This window comes from Pristiophorus japonicus, chromosome 23, assembly GCF_044704955.1.
Source record: "Pristiophorus japonicus isolate sPriJap1 chromosome 23, sPriJap1.hap1, whole genome shotgun sequence".
Taxonomy (NCBI): domain Eukaryota; kingdom Metazoa; phylum Chordata; class Chondrichthyes; family Pristiophoridae; genus Pristiophorus; species Pristiophorus japonicus.
The window spans coordinates 34,493,382-34,518,521 of NC_091999.1; the positions used below are offsets into that span (position 1 = coordinate 34,493,382).

The 25,140-nt window shown below is 47.3% G+C and overlaps 1 pseudogene; it reads left to right on the forward strand.

Moving 5' to 3' along the window:
* The window catches only part of LOC139235478 (zinc finger protein 229-like), a 75,977-nt pseudogene that overhangs the window by 31,843 nt on the left and 18,994 nt on the right, over window positions 1–25,140 (forward strand).

The window sequence follows — 25,140 nt, forward strand, 5'->3', positions numbered from 1 at the left end:
GGGCATCCAAAATGGAGGAGGACGCTCCATAGAGCCTCATGGTTCACAGTGTCAAATCCCTTTGTACGGTTGAAAAAGCCCATGTATTACGGCTGGCGCTGGTCCCTGCATTTTTCCTGCAGCTGTCGCGCTGCAAAGATCATGTCCGAAGTGCCCCGTGGGGCACTGTGATTCCAGGAGGAGCTCCTCGGCCACAGGGAGAAGACGGTTGAAGAGGGCTCGAGCAAAAACTTTCCCAGTGCCTGATTAGCAGTGAGATCCCTCTGTAGTTGCTGCAGTTGGAATTGCCCCCCTTTTTTTAAAGATGGTCACGATCACTGCCTCTCTGTGATCTCCCGTCATGCTCTCCTCCCTCCAGATGAGAGCGATGAGGTCATGTATCCATGCCAACAGCACATCTCCGCCATGCCTTAGCGCCTCAGTAGGATTTCCATCCGCTCCCGTAGCCTTGTTGTTCTTGAGCTGTCTTATGGCTTTTCCTACCTCATGCAACGTTGGTGTTTCACTGAAGTGGGGGCGGGACGCATGCTGTGGGATTGAGACGAGAACACTCAAGTCAAAGTCAGAATGTCGATTGAGGAGATCTTTGAAGTGCTCCTTCCAGCGGGCCTTGACAACCTCGGTGTCCTTGATGAGTGTTTCCCCATTCTTGGCCAGCAGTCGGTTAGGGCCTTGGGAGTTTGGACCGAAGGTGGCCTTGACTGATATGAAGAATCCTCGCACATCATGGCTGTTGGCCAGTTATTGTATCTCCTGTGCTTTCTCCATCCACTACCTGTTCTTTAGGTGCCAGGTTATTTGTTGGACCTCAGCTTTGAGCCGCCTGTAGTGTTGCTTTGCTGCTCCTGAGTTGGGTTTTTGCTTGAGCCTCAGAAATATAAATTCTTGGATCTCTGATCATTCTCATCAAACCAGTCCTCGTGTGTTCTGGTTGAATGACCAAGTGTCTCTTCACAGGCACTTGTTATGAGGCCTGGAGGGCAGACCAAGAACTGTGGGTATTCAGCATCTCAGCGTCATCAAGTCACGTCAGGTTAGCTGTGAAGCGTTGGCTGTATAGGGCTATCTTAGCTGGGTCTTTAAGTGCCCCGGCATTGACTTTCTTGTGGCACTGCTTCTGCTGTCCCCTCCGCTTTGGCGTTAATGTCGATGATGAGTCAGGCGGTCGTCCGGCCAACAGTCGTCAGCTCCTGTCATTACGTGGGTGATGCGCACACCCTTGCGATCCCTGGCTCGGACGATGACATAGTCGAGCAGGTGCCAGCATTTGGAGCAAGGGTGTTGCCACGATGCCTTGTATTTTTCCTTCTGGCGAAACAAAGTGTTGGTGATGAGAAGTTCATGTTCTAGATATTTTGTCAGGAGTAGGATACTGCTGGAGTTGGCTTTCCCTACCCCCTCACTGCCAATCACGCCTCCCCAGAGGGCTGTATCTTTGCCGACCCTAGCATTGAAGTCACCGAGGAGGATCAGTTTGTCACCTGCAGGGACACAGGACAGGGATGTTTCGAGGTTGGAATAAAAACCCTCTTTGGTCTCATCCATTGCATCCAGTGTTGGGGCATACGCACCGATGACTGTGGCGCATTGGTTCCGGGATAGGGTGAATTGAAGCATCAAGAGGCGTTTGTTAACCCCACAGGGGTGTCTTTGCGGCTGTCGACCAGCTCATTTTGATGGCGAAGCCGACTTTATGAAGGTGGCGTTCTTACTCTGGTTTTCTTTTCCAGAAAAAGGTGTAACCTCCATCTTGTTCCTTGAGCTAGCCTTCCCCTGCCTGCCGGATCTCGCTTAGGGTGGCGATGTCGATGTCAAAGCTTCTAAGTTCCCGGGCAACTATGGTGGTGCGGCATTCTGGCCTGTCCAATGCGAGTCCTGTCGTTTCAGGTCCCGAACTTCATGTTAACGGAGTAGAAGATGCCTGTGTGTGAGTTCTTTTAATGTGGAGCGGCATAGCTGAGCAAGGTCTTGGTCCAGTGGCAATGGATCCAAGACGACTGGAGACCAGGCACTTCTGTATGAGCCGAATTGCCTAAGGCGAAATGTTGGCTGCAATCTCGGCGTTGAGGAGCACCCTTGTTGGTAAGTGGTCCGAGGCTTAGTTGGGGGCAGGCATTAGGAAGTCAGTTATCTGCTGGAGTTCCAAGTGGGAGGTCAGCAAGGAGTAGGAGGGTGAAAGAATCATAGCCAGGCCACCAGTGGGGAAGGGGAGGTCCAGCCATCGACGAGGAGAGACATATAGGCCCGCTGCTGGAGGGACGAAAACCCGCCGCTCGAGGGATGTAGGCCCACCGCAGGAGGGGCCGGGTGATGTCGCGGTCGCCGGGTAGGAGGCACACCTGCTTGCTGGGCGTCGTCGTGAGTAACCTGCTTTCAAACGGCTGAAAATGATGCTAATAAAACACATCAAACTATTTTCTATTTAGATTGGGGTACAGTATTCAATTGCTTAATAAAACATTTTTAAAAGAAAATTATTCTTAAAAGTTCCTCCACGTTGTTTAAAAGTTTCTTCAGAAGTTTTAAAAGTTTCTCCAGGAGTTTTAAAAAAGGTTTCCCAAATTATTTAAAATTTTCTCCAGAGTTTTTAAAAGTTTCGCCAAGTTGTTTAAAAGTTTCTCTTGAAGTTTTAAAAGTTTTCCCAAGTTGATTAAAAGTTTAAAATGAAAGTCAGTAGTAACCTACCTGCCTTCATACTGTTCCATGGGTGCTGCCATCCCACTGCAGCTGCACAAAGCCCTGGCTAGACCACACCTGGAGCACTGCGGGGAAGTAGAGGCTCAGTCATCTCTGAAGGGGGCCCGAATGCCTGGACGCCATGTACATTCCCAGGGTCAGAATCCCCATGTACAATCCAAGGGTTAGAATCCCTCTCTACATTCGCAGTGTCAGAATCTGCATGTACAATGCCAGCGTTAGAATCCCCATGTACAGTCCCAGGTTTAGATTCCCCATGTACTCTCCCAGGGTTAGAATGCCCACATACGCACCCAGGGATAAAATCCCCATGTACAGTCCCAGGGTTAGAATCCCCATTTACAGTGCCTAGGTTAGAACCCCCATGTATGGTCCCGGGGTTAGAATCCCCATGTACTCTCCCAGTGTTAGAATGCCCAAGTACTCTCCCAGGGTTAGAATCCCCATGCACAGTCCCAGGATTGGAATCCCAATGTACAGTCTCAGGTTTTGAGATTGAGGCCTTGAATCTGAGTTGGGGAAAAATCATAGACACATGATTCAATTTCTATCCTAAACTATTTGAAATCAAATTAAATGAATTGTTGCAATTAACACATTACTTTTATGCCAAATGGGAAACATGTGATCTGCGGGCTGTGCAGGAGTGTTTGCACCCGGTAACACAGCATGTCCTGGCTCTCCACTCTAAATGCACTTCTTTAGGTTCACAGTCTCATTGACACATCCAAGTGACGAGATGGACCTCGCCCTTTAAACCCCATCAGAGAAATATCAGCATTTGATGTTTAATTTGCTAAACCTTTACAAAACACTGGTTAAGCCTCAGCTGGAGAATTGTGTTCAAGTTTGGGCTCCAAACTTTCGTAATGATGGCAAGCTTTTAGACAAGGTGCAGAAGGAATGGTGCCAGGGAGATGAGACTTCCGTGATGTGGAGAGCCTGGTGACGTTTTCTCCAGATAGCAGGAAATGGTAAAAGGAGATTTGATGGAGATGTACAAAATTATGAACGACTTAGATAGAGTAAATATGGAGAAGGTGTTTCCAGTGGCATTAGGGTAGGAAACCAAAGGAGTCAGACTTCCGATGATTGGCAAAATAACGAGAGGTGAGATGTGGGATCATTTGTTACTCAGCGAATTGTTATGATCCAGATTGCACTGTCTGAAACGGTGGTGGAAGCAGATTGAATTGTAACTTTTAAAAGGGAATTGTATAAATACTTGCTGGGAAAAATATATCTAGCAATGGGTAAAGAGCAGAGGAGTGAGACTCATTGAACAGCCCACCAAAGAGCCGGTACAACAGGATGGGCTGCATGGCCTCCTGTGCCGTCCTCTCGGGGACAATGGCGGATGATCTTACCCAGAGTGCTCCGCCCGTCGGAATACGCCGTATCTCCATCAGCAGGGGGGCAACTTGGGTCGAGCTGGTCCCTGGAGAGCACGCCCCTGTGCGGAGAGGCTCCCGGGAACTGATTGTAGCGAGCACGGCATTAGCATCACCAAGTGTGGCTCTTAGGCGCCAGGCAACACCGAGTGTGACTCTCAGTCCAGGGCAGCACCGAGTGTGGCTCCCAGGCCCCATGCACCAGGCCCCATGCATCACTGAGTGCGGCTCTCAGGCCCCGGTCAACACCGAGAGTGGCTCTCAGGCCCCGGGCAACACCGAGTGTGGCTCCCAGGCCCCATGCACCAGGCCCCATGCATCACTGAGTGCGGCTCTCAGGCCCCGGTCAACACCGAGAGTGGCTCTCAGGCCCCGGGGAACGCCGAGTGCGGCTCTCAGGCCCCGGGCAACACCGAGTGTGGCTCTCAGGTCCCGGGCAACACCGAATGCGGCTCTCAGCCTCCGGGCCTGGCACCAGCAAACCCCGGGGGCAGTGGCTCCCCCACACCACGAAAACAAATACTTGCGTTTATACAGCATGTCCAGCAATTCCCAGCTGCTCCGTATCAGGGTGGGCACTGAATGCGGAAGTCACTCCCTGGCCTCCTGTACAGTATAGAATTAGGCAGTCCCTTGAATCGATGATGACCCACTTCCACACCAAAACGGATGAGTTCACAGATGTTTCACGATGAGACCTGATATTCCAGGTCCAGAACTACATATTAAAGTGTGGAAGAAGCTTGTGTGTGGATTCTTTTAACGTGGGTAACCGTTGCACACCAGCCACCACACGGGCTGAACAGAGTGAGGTCTTGGTCCAGTGGCAAAGGTTAACCAAGTCGACTGGTGACCAAGCTCTGCTGCACAGACCTGGTGCACATATTTGCAATGCCCATAGATCGCAGTGCGGTCTGGCCCATGCTGTCCCTGGACCCTTGCCGATTCCGGGCCCCGAATTCACACCTCTTGTGGCCCCAATCTCTCCACCCCAAACTCTCATCTCTCGTGGGGCCCAATCTCTCCGCCCCGAACTCTCGCCTTTCGTGGGCTCCAATCTCTCCGCCCGAAGTCTCGCCTCTCATGGGGCCCAATGTCGCCACCCAGAACTCTCGCCGCTTTTGGGCCCCAATCTCTATGCCCTGAACTCTAGCCTCTCCTTGGCCCCAATCTCTCCTCCCCGAACTGTCGTCTCGCCTTGGCTCCAATCTCTCCCCGCCAAATTCTCGCCTCTCCTTGGCCCCAATCTCTCCATTCCGAACTCTTGCCTCTCCTTGGCCCCAAACTCTCAGCCCCGAACTCTCGCCTCTTGTAGGCCGCAATCTCTCAGGCCCGATCTCCCGGCGCTACTCCACCCCGCCTTCACCACTCCTCTGCTGCTTGCCGCATCGCCTGCTGTACCTGGGCCGTTCCGATGTTCCTGCCCATGCTCCAGTCGCTGACCTGGATTCCAGTACAAAGCAAAATCATTGAGGAAGAAATAAGCGGGATATCTAGACAGGAATAGTGCAATCAAGCAGACGCAGCATGGATTCATGAAGGGGAAATCATGTTTAACTAATTTACGTGAATTCTTTGAGGATATAACGAGCATGGTTGATAGAGGTGTACCGATGGATGTGGTGTATTTAGATTTCCAAATGGCATTCGATAAGGTGCCACACAAAAGGTTACTGCACAAGATAGAGGTATGTGGCGTCAAAGGAAATGTATTAGCATGAATAGAGAATTGGCTGGCGAACAGAACGCAGAGAGTCGGGATAAATGGGTCCTTTTCGAGTTGGTTAGTGGTGTGCCACAGGGATCGGTGCTGGGACCACAACTGTTTACAATATACATAGATGACCTGGAAGAGGGGACAGAGTGTAGTGTAACAAAATTTGCAGATGACACTAAGATTAGTGGGAAAGCGGGTATTGTAGAGGACTCAGAGAGGCTGCAAAGAAATTTGGATAGGTTAAGCAAATGGGCTAAGGTTTGGCAGATGGAATACAATGCCGGAAAGTGTGAGGTCATCCACCTTGGGAAAAAAAAACAGCAAAGGGGAATATTACTTGAATGGGGAGAAATAACAACATGCTGAGGTGCAGAGGGTCCTGGGGGTCCTTGTGCATGAATCCCAAAAAGTTAGTTTGCAGGTGCAGCAGGTAATCAGGAAGGCGAATGGAATGTTGGCCTTCATTGCGAGAGGGATGGAGTACAAAAGCTGGGAGGTCCTGCTGCAACTGTATAGGGTATTGGTAAGGCTGCACCTGGAGTACTGCTTGCAGTTTTGGTCACCTTACTTAAGGAAGGATATACTGGCTTTGAAGGGGGTACAGAGACGATTCACTCAGCTGATTCCGGAGAAGAGGAGGTTACCTTGTGATGATAGATTGAGTAGACTGGGTCTTTACTCGTTGGAGTTCAGAATGATGAGGGGTGATCTTATAGAAACATTTAAAATCAAGGAAGGGATAGACAACATAGAGGCAGAGGGGTTGTTTCCACTGGTAGGGGAGACTAGAACTCGGGGGCAAGGCCTCAAAATACGTGGGAGCCAATTTAAAACCGAGTTGAGAAGGAATTTCTTCTCCCAGAGGGTTGTGAATCTATGGAATTCTCTGCTCAAGGAAGCAGTTGAGGCTAGCTCATTGAATGTATTCAAGTCACAGATAGATAGATTTTTAACCAATAAGGGAATTAAGGGTTACGGTGAGAGGGTGGGTAAGTGGAGCTGAGTCCACGGCCGGATCAGCCATGATCTTATTGAATGGCGGAGCTGGCTCGAGGGGCTAGATAGCCTACTCCTGTTCCTAATTCTTCTGTTCTTATGTTCTTTTGTAAAATCTAGAATCTGAAGTCTACAAATCTCGGACAAATTAGAATAAATCGCCTCTCAACTATGCTGCAATGTTAGAAAGACGCTTTGGATACCTGGCCTCCTGTGTGGGTCTGTTTGTTGCATCTGTTTGAGCTGGAGTGGAGATGGAGGAGAAGCTGCTGGGTTTCACCCCCAGTATTTCCGGGCCCAGTGGGACCAACAATTCCCCATGTGGGGCTGTCAATGAAGGTGGGTTCCATTTCCTGAAGGACAATGATAAACCAGTTGGGTTTTACCACAAACTGGCAATTTTCATAGTTACTATTTCGAGTGCTGGTCCCACAAATTACCAAATTCATTAAGCTGGATTTCTCAAAGTGCCTTTGTGTTTTTGTGGATTCTCTCTCATCCACCCTTTTTCTTGACTGAAATTCACTTTTCAGGGTATTAAAATGGGAGGATTTATCGACCAGAGGCTCAAACCAAACATCAGATTAACATCTGACGAAATCACTCGATTCATCGGGAATGAATTATCATCCAGCAACTATGGATACAAAAAGCACTGTTCATAGCGGGGAGAAAGTGTACACGTGCTCTGTGTGTGGACAAGGCTTCAGCCGATCATCCAAACTGGAGAGACAAAAGCGCAGTCACACTGGGGAGAAACTGTGTAAATGTAGGGACTGTGGGAAACGTTTCAACTACCCGTCCCAGCTGGAAACACACCAGCGAGTTCACAGTGGGGAGAGGCCGTTCACCAGCTCCGAGTGTCAGGAGGGATTCACTCAGTCATCCAACCCGCTGATACATCAGCAAATTCACACTGGGGAGAGGCCGTTCACCTGTTCCATGTGTGGGAAGCGATTCAGTCAGTCATCCACCCTGCTGACACACCAGCGAATTCACACCGGGGAGAGGCCGTTCACCTGCTCTGATTGCGGGAAGTGATTCATTCAGTCATCCCACCTGTTGAGGCATGAGCGAGCTCACACTGGGGAAAGGCCATTCACATGCTCTGAGTGTGGGAAGGGATTCATTCGGTCATCCCACCTGTTGAGGCACCAGCGAGTTCACAAATGATTGTCGGGGTTGGATTATGCTGTTATTGCTGCTGTTAATCACAACCCGACTGAACCATGTTCATTCTGACAGTTGGGGTTTGTTTCTGCTGATGAAAACTCCTGTAACTGGATTGCAGTTTAATATTTGGGATGGAGACAAATAAATTCGTGTTGCTTTCAACACATTGCTGTAGATTTTTCTCTTTCCTACCCGAGTATTTAGCATCACCTGGCTGGAGCTCAGAGAGGACAAGCTGGGGGGAGGATCATATGGGGGAAGAACTTCAGCATGGACACAGCTCTTCAGGGTCATACTGAGAGGGGCAAATGGCACTTTGGTCTTTCTCATCTCTCTTCACTGACAGCAACCCGTGCGGGTTAATCTTGACAGTGTAAGGTGTGGATGATATCCACGCAAGGGTGCTAAAAGAGATGGGATGGGTGCTCTGCCAGCCACTTGCCCATATCGCCAACAGCTCAGTAGATTCATGGGTTGTTCCCTGAGATTGGAAGGCAGCCGATGTAGATCCCATTTTTCAATTGTGCACAAGTCAGAGCTCGGGAACTGAAGGCCCATCAACGTGACCTCCATCACTGGGAAGGTGCATGAAGGGATCCTGAGAGATGCTGTTTTCCATCATGGGGAAAGTGAAGGGGCCATTAGAGATACTGAACATGGATTCCGGAAAACAAGGTCATGTCTTACAAACTAGCTTGAGTTTGTAAAGAAGTTGTCAGGATGTGGATGGGGGAATCCGGTTGAATCAGGATGTCAAACTCATTTTCTCGGGTGGGCCTGATCCAATATCCTGGCACTTGGCATGTGACACATTCAGCAAAAGCCATTAAAATAGGAATAAATGAAGATAAACTACATCGGAATTTGCATTTAGATTTTATTTACTGCCGCTGCTCCCAATGCCTGGCACCTCTTAGCTTGAGCATTCATGAACTGACCGATGCTCAAACCATAAGCACAAGGCTATCGGTGCATGGTTCTGCCTCTGACCACAAGGCTGTGTCACTGCCACACACAGATATCGTTTCCTTGTTTCACATCTCAATACAAACACCATCTCTTCACACATCCCCTTTCTGCACAATTGCAGCAGACATGAGCAAGGACGTGAGGCTGATTAAAAGACACATTTCATTACAGCAATGGTTACACTGGGAGAAATGTTCAGTTATTTTCCATTGCAGGCAAAATGCCGGACAAACCAGCAGCACACTGGCACCTGAACAGTGTCTCATCGGCCGACAGGCTTTTCATAAATAGATTTGCTGCGTGGAAATAAACTTAAACCAGCTTTGCGGGCGTGATGCTCGATTCACACATTGAAGGTGAGAGAGATGCTGTGGGGCACACAATAAGTCAAGTAGCTGAAAGTGATTAACAGACTGGGATTTGTGTTTAGTGATCCCGGGCGTGTTACCAATACCGGCAAAGATGAAGCCCATTTAATAAAAGGGACAGCGGATACTCTCTCACTAGTGAGTCAGAATGAGAAGCTTTAACAGCAACCCATGTTTCACAAAGGGAGACCTCACCAGACCAAAGGACATTGGGCGTTTAATGGGCTGTTTGTGTCACTGGGCTACAGGAGGCTATTTGTGACAGAAGGAAAGCTGGTCACAGCAAACAAACAGTTTACCGGCCTGTCCAGGGCCCACTCTGACCCCCACCTTCTCTCTCACTATTGATGGACACTGCTGCAGTAATTGCTCCTCTGACCTTTCCTCTCTTGTCCCTCCCACACCCCTAATACACGGCCCGACACAATCTCTCTCGCCCTGCATCCTCATTGTGCTGGAATCCACACCAGTCTCCCCATCTGCTCATTGTTCTCTCCCTGGATCCTGAAACTACAGAACTCGCTGATCCCTCCTGAAGTCTACAGGCTCTAAAACTGAAGCTTGGTGGGCCTCAGTCCCCACTCCTTGATTTACGTCCCCTTCTCTCCACCTCTTTCCCCCTTGGTTGTATTCCACACTCTGGGCCTTGGGCTTTCCCCGGGGATTCTCAGTATGAACAGGGGGATGTGTGTTGAGACAGGATATCCCAGCTCTCCTCCTCTTTCCCCCTTGGTTGTGTTCCACACTATGGGCCTTGGGCCTTTCCCTGGGATTCTCAGTATGAACAGAGGGATGTGTGTTGAGACAGGATGTCCCAGTTCTCCTCATTTAAAGGGACATGGAGAGGACTAGCTGGGCAGATGGCCTGCTTTATGACATCACTAAAGTGCCTAACAACCAACCTCCCTGAGCCCTGATCATTTTGGTCTGTGTTGAGCTCAGTGTTGTTACAAGAAGGGAAGCAGGAGCAGTATTTGACCCGTGTGAAGCTCAGGATTAATGGGGAGAGGTACAGGATCAATTTATACCTTATTGAGTGCGAAATGTCATTGTCCCAGACACTCCCTGTCCCTCAGTATCTGTGTCGGGGAGCGACCGATGGGTTCAATCTGTATCTAACCCGCGCTGTGCCCGACTGGAGAGTGTTTGATGCTAGCACGAGGTGCTCAGCTCAATGATCACAATAGTTAATCCAAAGATGATCAGATAAACCCATCAGCTTCACCCCTGGACACAGGTCCTGAAGGACAGGGAGTGTCTCTAATAATTTGGCTGGTATCCTTGATCAAATTTAAACACCTCACATCTCTTTTTAAAAATTTGTTCATGGGATGTGGGCCTCGCCTCTCATCTCTCATTCTTCTGTACGAGAGCGAATATAGGCCTAGTCTACTCAATCTCTCATAGGACAATCCCGCCATCCCAGAAATCAGTCTGGCGAACCTTCATTCCACTCCCTCTATGGCAAGTTTATCTTTCCTTACGTCAGGAGACCAAAACTGCACACAATACTCCAGGTGTGGTCTCACCAGAGCCCTTTATAATTGCAGTAAGATGTCTTTACTCTTATACTTAAATCTTTTTGTAATAAAGGCCAATATACCATTTGCTTTCTTAATTGCTTGCATATAATCTTTTTGCGATTTGTATACAAGAACACCCAGGTCCCTCTGAACACCAACATTCCCCAATCACTCACCATTTAAAATAAATACTCTGCCTTTCTATTTTTACTGTCAGTATCTAACTTAAAATTTGTTCACATTATATTCCATTTACCATGTTCTTGCCCACTCACTGAGCCTGTTTCTATCCCTTTGAAACCTCTCTTCATCAGTCATTGAAGGTTGGCATGCAACATCAGTCATTGAAGGTTGGCATGCAGGTACAGCAGGCGATTAACAAAGCAAATGTCATGTTGGCCTTCATAGCGAGGGGATTTGTGTACAAGGGCAGGGAGGTGTTGCTACAATTGTACAGGGCTTTGGTGAGGCCACACCTGGAGTATTGTGTACAGTTTTGTTCTCCTAACCTGAGGAAGGACATTCTTGCTATTGAGGGAGTGCAGCGAAGGTTCACCAGACTGATTCCCGGGATGGCGGGACTGACCTATCAAGAAAGGTTGGATCAACTGGGCTTGTATTCACTGGAGTTCAGAAGAATGAGAGGGGACCTCATTGAAACGTTTAAAATTCTGACGGGGTTAGACAGGTTAGATGCAGGAAGAATTTTCCCAATGTTGGGGAAGTCCAGAACCAGGGGACACAGTCTAAGGATGAGGGGGAAGCCATTTAGGACCGAGATGAGGAGGAATTTCTTCACCCAGAGAGTGGTGAACCTGTGGAATTCTCTACCACAGAAAGTTGTTGAGGCCAATTCACTAAATATATTCAAAAAGGAGTTAGATGAAGTCCTTACTACTAGGGGAATCAAGGGGTATGGTGACAAAGCAGGAATGGGGTACTGAAGTTGCATGTTCAGCCATGAACTCATTGAATGGCGGTGCAGGCTAGAAGGGCCGAATGGCCTGCTCCTGCACCTATTTTCTATGTTTCTATGTTTCTATGTTTCTATGTTTCTATGTTTCTCCTCACACTTACATTCCCAACTAGCTTTGTAGCCTCAGCAAACATCGATATATTACATTTGGTCCCCTCATCCAAATTATTGATATAGATTGTGAATAGCTGGGGCCCAAGCACCGATCCTTGCAGCACCCCACCAGTTACTGCCTGCCAACCCGAAAATCACTCGTTTATTTCTACTCTCTGTTTTCTGACCGTTAACCAATCCTTGTTCATATATTACCCCTAATCTCACGAGCGATAATTTTGTTTAATAATCCCTTTTGTGGCACCTCATTGAATTTCTTTTGTAAATCTAAATAAACTACATCAAGTGGTTCGCCCTTGTCTATCCTGCGAGTGACAAACTCAAGAAATGCTAACAGATTTGTCAAGTACAATTTCACTCTCATAAATCCGTGTTCATTCTGCCCAACCGTGTTATTACTTACTACGTGCTTAATAATAGATTTTAGCATTTTCACTACTAATGATATCAGAACTACCAGTATTGCACGGGATAGATACAGAGTAAATCTCACTCCATCCTGTCCCAAACACTATCAGGGTTGATACAGAGTAAATCTCAGACTACAATATCCCAAATACTCCCAAGGCACGTACAACATGGTTTAGATACAGCGTAAAGCTCCCTCTACACTTTGCCATTAACCAGTCCCAGGGCAGGTGCAGTACAGGTTAGACATGGAGTATATCTTCCTCAACCCTGCCACAAAACATTCTCAGGGCAGGTACAGCACGGGTTAGATACAGAGTAATACTCCCTCTGCCCTGTCCCATCAAATACTCCCAGGGCAGGTACAGCACGTGGTTAGATGCAGAGTAAAGCTCCCTCAACACTGTCCCATCAAACTCTCCGAGTGCAGGTACAGCACGTGTTTAGATACAGAGTAAAGCTCCCTCTACACTGTCCCATCAAACACTCGCAGGGCAGGTACAGCAGCGTCAGATACGGAGTAGAACTCACTCTACACTGCCCCATCAAACACTCCCAGGACAGGTACAGCACAGGTTACACGGAGTACATCTCCTTCTACCCTGACCCAGCCATTCCGTTGCAGATACAGCATTTGTTACATATAAAGTAAATCTCCCTCTACACTGTTCGATCAAACACTCCCAGAGCAGGTACTGCATTGCTTATACACTAAGTAAAGCTCCCTCTACACTGTCGAAATAAACGCTCCAAGGACAGCTACAGCACAATGTAGATACATTGTAATTCTCTCTCTAATCTCTCTAGAATTGTGCACAGTTTTGGTCGCCTTATCTAAGGAAGGATATATTTGCCTTGCTTAGAAACAGAGTAAAGCTCCCTCAACACTCTCCCACCAGACATTGCAAGGGCAGGTACAAAGCAGGTTAGATACAGAGTATATCTTCCTCAACCTTGCCCCAAGCATTCCAGAGCAGATACTGCATTGGGTAGCTACAGATTCGAGCTTCTTCGACACTGTCCCATCAAACACTCCCAGGGCAGGTACAGCACGGGTTAGATACAGAGTAAAGCTCCCTCGATACTGTCGCGTCAAATACTCCCACAGCAAGTACAGCACAGGTTAGATATGGAGTAAAGCCCCCCCTAGACTGTCCCGTCCAATGTTATTGAATCGGGAGCAGGCTCCGGGGGCCGGGTGGCCCCCTCCTGCTCTTATTTCTCATGGTCTTATGTATCCAGCATGCCCTGCGGGGGAGAATGTGCCGCACGCAGAGTCCAGGAGCTCAGTGCGCCGGTGCTGGTCATGGCTGTGTTTGGAGTATGAGCGGTTCGTGTAACAGTGGAGGAGACACATTTCGGGCAGGCTCCACAGAAGTAACCTTTTCAGTGGGACGAAGGGGAATAATGGACCACCAGGGAGTAAGGGAGGCTTCATTAACAACCTGTACCCTCCGCAAGCCCGGAATAGTAACCAGAATATCGGCGATTGCAGCTTCGGGTCTTTTTCCCAATCACAGGCCCAGGCTAACAGCGGGCATCTTGGTGCAGGAAGGCAGGTTCAGGGCTCCGCCATCTTGATTCAGTTAGTCGCACAGTGCAATGTGCGGCCATCTTGGTGCAGGTACAAAGTGAATGATATCAGTGTCTGGAACTGAACCCAGCTAGAGTCAGCAACTTCAGGTGAGGGGAACCAGTGAATGTAGAACTGAACCCAGCCACATTCAACACATTCAGGGGAGGGGAACCAGTGAGTGTAGAACTGAAACCAGCCAGAGTCAGCACCTTTAGGAGAAGGAAGTGTACCTGTGAGTGTAGAACTGAACCCAGCCAGTGACAGCACATTCTGGGAAGGAGAAGGAGGGGAACCAGTGAGTGTAAACCTGAACCCAACCAAAATTAGTAGTGAAAACTGGGAGCGGAGGAGAAACTGTCTCGAAACTTGTGTTGATTTGGATTTCAGCACAGCAGGTGGGCCAACGTGTGGGAGAGGGATTTATAGCTTTGGAAGGACAAGGGAGATAGGCATGTTCCATGGAAACTAGATGAGTACATCCTGAATTTCTGTCCTGTACTGACAGCGATGAGTTTTGTAATCCCATTTTACAGCGTATTAGAAGGGGAGATTTTCAGACAGGAAACACAAACCAAACATCATGTCAAGATCTGACAGAGTCACTCGATGCATCAGGACCTGAATATCATCGGCCTTTGAAAGTGAAAGGAGAAATGTTTGTCTGTCTTGCCTGTGGGAAAAGATTTCAAACATCAGTTTGACTGGAAAGGCACCGAGACACACACTCCCGAGTGAGTGTTCCAGTGCACGGACTGTGGAAAGAGCTTTAACCAGTTACACAGCCTGAAGAAAACATCGCAGCATACAAAGCACCGAGAAACTGTAAACGTTTTCTGCACATGGGTTAGGCTTCAACTGATCGACCAACCGTGGAGATTCACAAGGACACCCACACCACGGAGAAACCGTGGAAATGTGGTGACTGTGGGAATGGACTCAGATCGCAGTCAGAACTGGAAATTCATCGAGGTAGTCACATTGGGGAGAGGCCATTCATTTGATCACTGTGTGGAAAGGGATTGACTGCATTATCCCACCAGCTGAAATACCAGCGAGTTCACACATGGGAGAAAAAGTTCACCTGCTCTGAGTGTGGGAAGCGATTCACTCGGTCATCCCACCTGATGACACACCAGTGCGTTCACACTTGGGAGAGGTTGTTCACCTGCTCTGAGTGTGGGAAGGGATTCACTCAGTCATCCGACTTGCTGCCACACCAGCGAGTTCACAAGTAACACAAAGGGTTAGAATCTGCTGTTATTGCTGCTGTTGATCACATCCCGACTGAACCATGTTCATTCTCACAGTTGGGGTTTGTTTCTGCTGATAATAACCCTGAAACTGGGCTGGACCTTAATATTCTGGATATATTGCTGTGTTCTCGGGGCTGCAGTGTCCATTTAAAAACTCTGTGTGTTATCTTTCCCCTTAATTCAGCAACTCTCAAAAATAAAATTATGAACTTTTACTTTAATGCTACCTTGATCTTTGGTACACAATCTACAATAATGTAAACGTTTGTACTGAATATAATCTCCAATTAGATAGAGCTTGCTGACAATTCTTACTGACTTGCACATTACACACAGCGGCCCCTCCATTATCCACCAGAAAGAAGGGGAATGGGAATTGGTGGGGAATCAGTATCCCCAAATGGTGTACCCCATCTGGTGTAGCAAAACCCCTGGCACGGCAATGGAGTCAAGTCCAAACCAAAACAGTGTGCAGTGCTCCAGGTGTGGTCTTACCAACGCCCTGTACATTTATAGCAGGACTTCCCTACTTTTATACTCCATCTCCCTTGCAATAAAGGCCAGCATACCATTTGCTTTCCTGATTATTGCTGTACCTGCATGCTAAGTATTTGCATTTCATTTACAAGAACCGCCAGATCCCTCCGTGCTGCAGCATTTTGTAATCGTCCCCATTTAAAGAATAATTAGCTTTTTGATTTGTACTACCAAAGGGGATAAGCTTACATTTTAACACATTACAGTCCATCTGCCAGATTTTGCCCACTCACTGAGCCTTGCTATATCCTTTCGTAGATTATTTGCGTCCTCCTCACAGCTTGTTTTCCCAACTATCTTTGTATCATCAGCAAATTTGATTATTTTACACTCGGTCCCTTCATCCAAGTCATTGATATAAATTGTAAATAGTTGAGGCCCCAGCACTGATCCCTGTGGCACTCCACTAGTTACAGTTTGCCAACCTGAAAATGATCCATTTATCCCGACTCTCTGTTTTCTGTTAGTTTGCCAATCCTCCATCCACGGTGATACATTAACCCCAACCCCATGAGCTCTTAGCTTGTGCATTAGCCTTTTGTGTAGCACCATATGGAATGCTTTATGGAAATCCAAATATACAGCATCAACTGGATCTCCTGTATCCACTTCGCTCGTTACATCCTCGAACAACTCCAGGAAATTTGTCAACATGATTTCTTTTTCATAAAATAATGCTGACTCTGCTTGACTGCAATATGATTTTCTAAATGTCTTGCTACTTTTCCTTAATGATGGACTCCAGTATTTTTCCACTATCAGATGGTAGGCTAACTGGTCTATAGGTTCCTGCTCTCTGTCTCACTCCTATTTTAATTAGGGATGTTACATTTGCGGTATTCCTGTCCATTGGGACCTCGCCAGAATTTAGGGAATTTTGTTAGATTATAACAGATGCACCCTCTATCTCTGCAGCCACTTTTTTCAGACCCTAGAATGCATGTCATCAAGTCCAGAGGACTTGTCCGTCTTTAGTCCAATTAGTTTGATTAGTACTTGATCTCTACTGATAGTGATTGCTCCCCCGCTCCCCCGCCCCCCGCAATAGCTCCTTGGTTATCAACTATTGGGAAGTTTTTAGGTGCCCTCTACCATGAAGACCGATTCAAAATTATTTTTTAAAGTCTCTGCCATTTCCGTGTTTCCCATTATTAATTCTCCAGTTTCACCTTCTAAGGGACCTCAGCTGCTCGTTTCCGTTTTATATCCCTGTAGAAGCTCTTATTTTCTGTTTCCATATTCCTTGCTAATTTTCTTTCATCTGCTATCTTCACTGTCTTTATCATTTTTTTCGTCGTCCTTTGCTGGTTTCTAAGAATTTCCCAATCCTCAGGCCTTCCACTGTCGTTCGCAACATTATATGCCTTTTTTCAATTTGATACCATCCTTTACTTCCTTAGTTAGGCAGGGATGGTTCATCCTTCTCTTAGCATCTTTATTTCTCACTTGAATAAATCTTTGCTGAGAGTTATGAAATATCTCCTTAAATGTTTGCCATTGCATTTCTACAGTCTTATCCTCTAACATATTTTCCCAGTCCACTTGTTGTCAGTGACAAGGGTTGGTTTATATCACATGGGAGGAACTTGGTGTCAGTGACTGAGGCTTTGGTTCAACATTCTTTGACATGACGAAGGCCTTTGACAAGGTCAACCATGAGGCGTTATGGAGTGTACTCTACAATTTCTGCTGTCCATATTCCCAATACAAGCCTCCTAAAGCAAGTGCTCCATTCGGAGTTTCGACACGGCAGGGACATTGGGTGGGCGGGGCTTCAGGGTGTCTGTCAGTTTTATTGGTCATCATGTTTGTGCCCAGATCAGTGGCCCCTGAAAGGGAACCTTGTTGTTCTGGTGATTGTTGTCTGGTGACTCTGTGCCAAACTGGTTCACTCTATTGGGCCAGCCTGTGATCACCCTATTGGGCCAGCCCAGGCTCACCTGGCCCAGGCCATCCCAGGCTCACCTCATTGGGCCAGCCCGGGCTCACCTATTGGGTCAGCCTGGCCACGCCCTAATAGGCCAGCCGGGCTCACACTATTGGGCCCGCCCGGCTCACACTATTGGGCAAGCCTGGACTCACCTATTGGGCCAGCCTGGGCTCACCCTATTCGGCCAGCCCGTCTCACCCTATTGGGCCAGCACAAAAGACCCATTGTCCAGCGGAGAGAATCGGTAGCTCATTGATTTTATTCTTACTCTGTGCACAGCGGTTGCAGAACTGAACCCAACCTTGTAAGCTGAAAATGCATAGTCACAGTCACACTGGGGAGAGCCCGTTCAGCTGCTCTGAGTGTGGGAATGGATTCACTCAGTCATCCCACCTGCTGACACACCAGCGAATTCACACTGTGGAGAGGCCGTTCTCCTGTTCTGAGTGTGGGAAGGGATTCACTCAGTCATCCCACCTGCTGAGACACCAGCGAGTTCACAAGTGACTGCAGGGGTTGGATTCTATTGTTTTTGCTGCTGTTAATCGCATCCTGATTGAATCATGTTTGTTGTATCACTTGGGGTTTGTTTCTGTTGATGTGAATAACCTATAACTGGGCTAGAGCTTAATATTTTCATGTTTCAAATAACACAGTGTGTCGATATTTGATATCTCCAAGATCAGAGGGGACTAACAGATGTCATGTTACTGACTGCACCAATTTGGGCATTTTCTCCTTTCTAATTCTGGATTATTACAGTTCTCATACCATCAGTTACTCTCCGCGACAAGTTCCCAGTCTGGTAATCACTTTCAGATACTGGACTTAGCATGTGCCCCACAGCATCTCTCTCACCTTCGATGTGTGAATGGAGCACCCCGCCTGCAAACCTGGGTTCAATTTAAATTTGAATCCACTCAGCAAATGCATTTTTAAAAATATGTACATGTAAACTGATTACATGAAATAATTGGCAAAGGTTTAGATTCACCAAGATGAATAAGTGAACACATCACGGACTAATAACCAAGCTCTATATTCACAGGAGAAAGTTTGTTATCTATCTGCTCGAATGTCAGTTGGTGAGATGAGCGACGGAATCTCTTTTCACGCACAACAGCATCCATTCCCGCTGTCCCCACATTTACAGTGTTGAGTCAGGTGGGTGCACGAGTCTCACAGGCTGAACGATTGGTTGGAGGAGCACCAACACACAGAATATGTGTCCTATTTCTCCCCGCTGTGATTGGTGTTTTTACAAAGGCTGATGATAAGATGATCCTGATCAATCTGGGGAATCTGTCAAATCTTGACGCGATGTATGGATTGCGTTTCCCAGTTGCAGATCCTCCCCTTTTAATACCCTGCAAATAAATGGTGGTTACAAACGTTGTTACTTTAAGTACAGGATATAAATTAAGAATAGACAATTCTAGATTCTATGGAACATTCTGTCCCCTCCTGTCCCTCCTAAATTCCTTATTCTAGACATTTACTGTCTAAAATCAACATTCATTTCATCGCCTGAGCTTTATTATCTCCAGAAAGTGCTGAATCTGGCTCGGTGCAATTCCACAGACATTAGCTAACCTCTAGTGCCTCACGGTCAGTCGATTCAGTGAGTGCCAGCAGGATTTCCACTGTGGTAGGCATCACAGCCTCAAATCCTGTCCTCAAATGACATCCACACACTTCCCAATTGTACAGAGGACGATTATAACCTGTGAACTGCTGCCTTGGCTGAGCTCAACTAACAGCCCAGATCAAGGATCGAACTTGTGACCGTCCCAGTCAGTACTGCAGTGTTCTAAAAATTGGGGGTTGGAGGTGCGGGGGTGGGGGGGGAGGGAGTTGGGGAAGGGTGGGAACAGAATATTATGAAACAAATTTGACTCCACCTGTAAAGAAAAACTTCGTCACAATGCACAATTCTGAACTCTTTCCAAATTAGACAAGCAAGTGAAATGTATCATCAAAAACAGTGAGACATTTTAGAATGGCTCAAGTCACTGAATTAGCTTTACAATCATTGCACAGTACAGAAGGGAGCGACTGGTAATGGTAGCTCGGTTCGTAAAGTCTCCCAACACAAGATAAACTGGACTGTCCCATTAATTATAAAGAGGCAGAGAAAGTGGAGTCCCTGACTCTTTATTATATATATATATATATATGTATGTATGTGTGTGTCTATGTATATATGCGTGTATGTATATGTGTGTGTGTGTGTATATAAAGCACATCATTCTTAATATTTGCTAATCAATTGCACAGAGATAAATTATTACGCACACAGGCATCTTCCACCCTTCAACATGTAGTTCAGGATCCGGAATATTAGGTCCTTCATTGAAACACCTGTGAACTCATCCCTTTTTGGCTTGGAACCAAGTCATCCTCGTTTCGAGGGACTGCCTATGAAGATGATGATGATTGTGCAAGATTACCAAGAGGGTTGTTTAAAATGGAAATAACTTAAAGGTGTTACCGACCTTGAACTTTGCTGGAACAAAAGAGAAGAACTCCAGTAATGTTCAACTTCTTATATGCAGTAATGAATCTTGAATGCCACAGCATGGTAACAAAATTGAACTTAAGACTTTAAAAACAAATGCTTGGAATGAATGATTTGGAATCATGTGTTATCTTCCACGACAGACTGCTCGAGGGGGAAGATAACGGACTTGCTGTAAACGCATTGCAGATAACTTTTGTATTGTTAAACAACAAAGGCTGGACACAAGTTTTTGTGAAAATAAAATTGATGAGCTAAACAGATAGGAGTTCCTGCTCAAGCATTCGGGACGGGGAATCTAATTCAGATAAGCTAAGTTTTACCTATGGAGGGAAGACCTCTCACAGAGGGGTGATGTTTTTCCTTTTGTTTTTTTTCTTGCAGAAGCAAGTGGAAGCGAGGGCGCAGGATGCAATATCGCAACCAGCAAGGGCCAGGTGAACGAGGGAAGGTGTGTGTGTGCCTAGAATGCTGGGGAAGCATCGCTGACCTACATAGTTCCCAGTTAAGCAATGCCTCAATTTCAACATTTTCATGCTTGTTATCAGATCCCTGCATGGCCTCGCTCCTCCCTATCTCTGTAATCTACTCGACAGCCCCACAACCCCTGAGATAATTGCTCTCCTCTAATCCTGCCTTCTTGAGCATCCCTGATAATCATCGCCCAACCTTCTGTTGCCTTAGCCCCAAGTTATAAAACTTGTTCCCTAAACATCTCCGCCTCACATTCCTCCTTTAAGATGCTCCTTAAAACCTATGTATTTGATGAAGCTTTTGGTCACCTGTCCTAATATCTGTTTATGTTGCTTGGTGTCAAGCTTTTGTCTCATAATACTCTGTGAAATTCCTTGGGACGTTTTACACATTAAAGGCGTTTTATAAATAAAAGTTTTGTTTTTATTGTTGCAGATACCCTTGATTTGAACTTTCACGGTATTTTGTAGAACGTGCAGCTCAGAAACAAGCCATTTGGCCCAACTGGTCCACGTCGGGGTGTAAATGCCACACGACCCTCCTCCCACCCTATCAAAATACCGACCTATTCCTCTACAGTGAGGAGTTCCACAGTCACTGGTTGCCTTCCAGTACCCATCCAAAGGGCCAATGTGTGAGGGTATGCAGTGATTGTTGGCAGCCTATTCAACCTCGGGGGCATCATAGACCCTTTGCAGACTTGGCCTTTGCTGCTGTGGTGAGTGTACAGTGACCAGTGGAAGGAGCCCAGGGTGGTGAGGTTAACTGCAGTCTGCCCACCAGCAGCCCAGCCTGGGTCAGCTGACAACCCCCACATTGAGCACCTGGAATGTGCAACCTCTCCTGGTCTGCACTGGGGAGCAAGGGAGGTCAAGGGTCAGCACAGAATGTCATCAACCTTGACCTCCAGCCTCTCTCCCTCAGGAGAATCAAGTTGCATTAACGTCATGATGTCAGCACGTTCCAGCGCGCATCACACTCGGTCCCCACTGTTCCGGCGATCTCGGTCCCCATTGGCTGGAAGCTCCTCTCAATCAGGCCGTGGGCCCTGGTCAAATGCCCCTGGACCGTGGGCTGCCCAACGGCTGGAGGCGGAGAGAATATTCTGGAATGTGGATGCGGCAGGCGGTTCAGGGGAGCCCTGGCCCTGGCGGGGGGGCTTTCTAAACACCCGGGTTAGGCCTCAGGCCCCAAGCAAGAACCTGCAGCTCCGGCGATTGCTCCGAGCTCGAGTGTGTCAGGTGCTTCACGGAGGCGGTCGGAGATTGTGGGGGCAGGGTAGGATGTGGCTCCGCGGCTCACACACATCCGTTGTAGGCCTCAGGCCCCAATCAGGGCCCACAGGCCCTGGGTGTGCCCAGCGGTGACAAGCCCAGGTCAGCGGGGTCATTGGCCACCATCTTGCACAGGGTGGGGTCACGGCGCATGCGCGACCACCTTGCCCAGGAACAATAAGTTGGCGGGGCTTCAAGGTCCTAGTGCCCGCGAGATAGATAACTGGGCAACAGGCTCTTCAACACCTCACAACAGTAACCTGGGCAACAGGCTCTTCATCACCTCAGAACAGTAACCTAGGCAACAGGCTCTTCATCACCGCACAACAGTAACCTAGGCAACAGGCTCTTCATCACCTCAGAACAGTAACCTAGGCAACAGGCTCTTCATCACCGCACAACAGTAACCTGGGCAACAGGCTCTTCAGCCCCTCACAACTCCATCCTGGGCAACAGTTACAACATTAGCCTCTATTTATATAGTGCCTTCAACGTAGTAAATCGTCCAAAGGCACTTCATAGGAACGTTATTAGAAAATCATTTGACACCAAAGCGTAGAAACATAGAAAGTAGGTGCAGGAGTGTGCCATTCGCCTCTTCAAGCCTGCAACTCAATTCAATATGATCATGGCTGATCATGCAACTTCAGTACCCCATTCCTGCATTCTCTCCATATCTCTTGATCCCTTTAGCCATAAGGGCCACATCTAACTCCATTTTCAATATGTCCAACGAATCGCACTCAAAACTTTCTGTGTTGGATAATTCCACAGGTTCACAACTCTTTGGGGGAAAAGGTTCTCCTCATCTCGGTCCTATACGGCTTACCACTTATCCTTAGACTGTGCCCCCTGGTTCTGGACTGCCCCAACATCGGGAACATTCTTCCTGCATCTAAGCTGTCCAGTCCGGTCAGATTTTTATATGTTTCTATGCGATCCCCTCTCATTCTTCTAAATTCCAGTGAGTATAAGCCTAGCCGATCCAGTCTTTCCTCTTATGTCAATCCTGCCATCCCGGCAATCAGTCTGCTGAACCTTCGCTGCACTCCGTCAATAGCAACAACGTTTTTCCTCAGATTAGGAGACCAGAACTGCACACAATAGTCAAGATATGGTCTCACCAAGTCCCTGTACAACTGCAGTAAGACGTCCCTGCTCCTATACTCAAATCCCCTCGCTATGAAGGCCAGCATGCCATTTGCTTTCTTTATTGCCTGCTGTACCTGCATGCCTTTTTTCAATGACTGATGAACCATGACAACCAGGCCTTTTTACACCTCCCCTTTTACTGATCTGTCACCATTCAGATAATAATCTGCCTTCCTGTTTTTGCTACCAAAGTGGATAATCTTAAATTTATCCCCATTATACTTCATCTGACATGCATTTTCCCATTCACCTAACCTGTCCCTGTCCCCCTCCAGCCTCTTAGCTTCCTTCTCGCAGCTCGCACTGACACCCGGCTTAGTGTCATCTGCAAACTTGGAGATATTACATTCAATTCCTTCGTCTAAATCATTTATGTATATTGTAAGTAGCTGGAGTAGCAGCACTGAACCCTGTGACACCCCACTAGTCACTGCTTGCCATTTTGAAAATGACCCGTTTATTCCTACTCTTTGCTTCCTGTCTGCCAACTAGTTTTCTATCCACGTCAATGCATTACCCCCAATACCGTGTGCCTTAATTTTGGACACTAATCTCTTGTGTGGGACCTTGTCAAACGCCTTTTGTAAGTCCAAATACATCACATCTACTGGTTCTCCCTTACCCACTCTACGAGTTACATCTTCAAAAAACTCTAGAGGATTTGTCAAGCATGATTTCCCTTTTATAAATCCATGCTGACTTGGATTCATCCTGTCACTGCTTTCCAAATGCGCTGCTATTCGATCTTTAATAATTGATTCCAGCATTTTCCCCACCAACGATGTCAGGCTAACCGATCTATAATTCCCTGTTTTCTCGCTCCTTCCTTTTTTAAAAAGTGAGGTTACATTAGCTACCCTCCAATCCATAGGAACTGAACCAGAGTCAATGGAATCTTGGAAAATGACCACCAATGCATCAACATTTTCTAGGGCCACTTCCTTAAGTACTCTGGGATGCAGACTATCAGGCCGTGGGGATTTATCGGCCTTCAGTCCCTTCAATTTCGCTAACACCATTTCCTGATATTAAGGATTTCCCTCAGTTCCCCCTCCTCGCTAGACCCTCGTTTCCCTAGTATTTTCATGAGGTTTTTCGTGTCTTCCTTCGTACAGACAGAACCAAAGTATTTGTTCAGTTCGTCTGCCATTTCCTTGTTCCACATTATGAAGTCACCTGATTCTGACTGCAAGGGACCTACATTAGTCTTCACTAATCTTTTTCTCTTCACAAATCTATAGAAGCTTTTGCAGTCAGTTTTTATGTTCTCTGCAAGCTTACTCTCACACTCTATTTCTCCCCTCCTAATTAATCCTTTGGTCCTCCTCTGCGGAATTCTAAATTTCTCCCAGTCATCAGGTTTGCTGTTTTTTCTGGCCAAGTTATATGCATCTTCCTTGGATTTAACATTATCCTTAATTTCCCTGGCTAGCCACGGTAGAGCCACCTTTCCTGTTTTATTTTTACTCCAGACAGGGATGTACAATTGTTGAAGTTAATCTATGTGATAGTTAAATGTCTGCCATTGCCGATCCACCGTCAACTCTTTAAGTATCATTTTCCAGTCTATCCTAGCAAGTTCACGTCTCATACCGTCGAAGTTTCCTTTCATTAAGTTCAGGACCCTCGTCTCTGAATTAACTGTGTCATTCTCCATCTTAATAAAGAATTCTACTGTATTATGGTCACTCTTCCCCAAGGGGCCCGGCACGACCATATTGCTAATTAATCCTCTCTCGCTACACATCACCCAGTCTAGGATTGCCTGCTCTCCAGTTGGTTCCTCGACATGTTGGTCTCGAAAACTATCCCTTATACACTCTAGAGGATTTACTGTGATTGAAAGGCTGCATTAGAGGGAGCAGGGTGCGGCGGCGCGGTCCCGGCCTGCAATACTATCAGCAGGCCGGGGCCATCAGAGGTAACTGCGTGCGGCAGTGGCATACCACTGCAGGAGGTCGACAGCTGTGAAGCCAGGTCGCTCATTGCAGTGCGAGCAGGCACAGCACGAGGGGCCAAGGAGCTGCAAGAGATTGTAGAGGGAAGTGACCCGGGCCCAGGAGAGGCGTGAGTCTGGGGCCCAGAAGAGGCGAG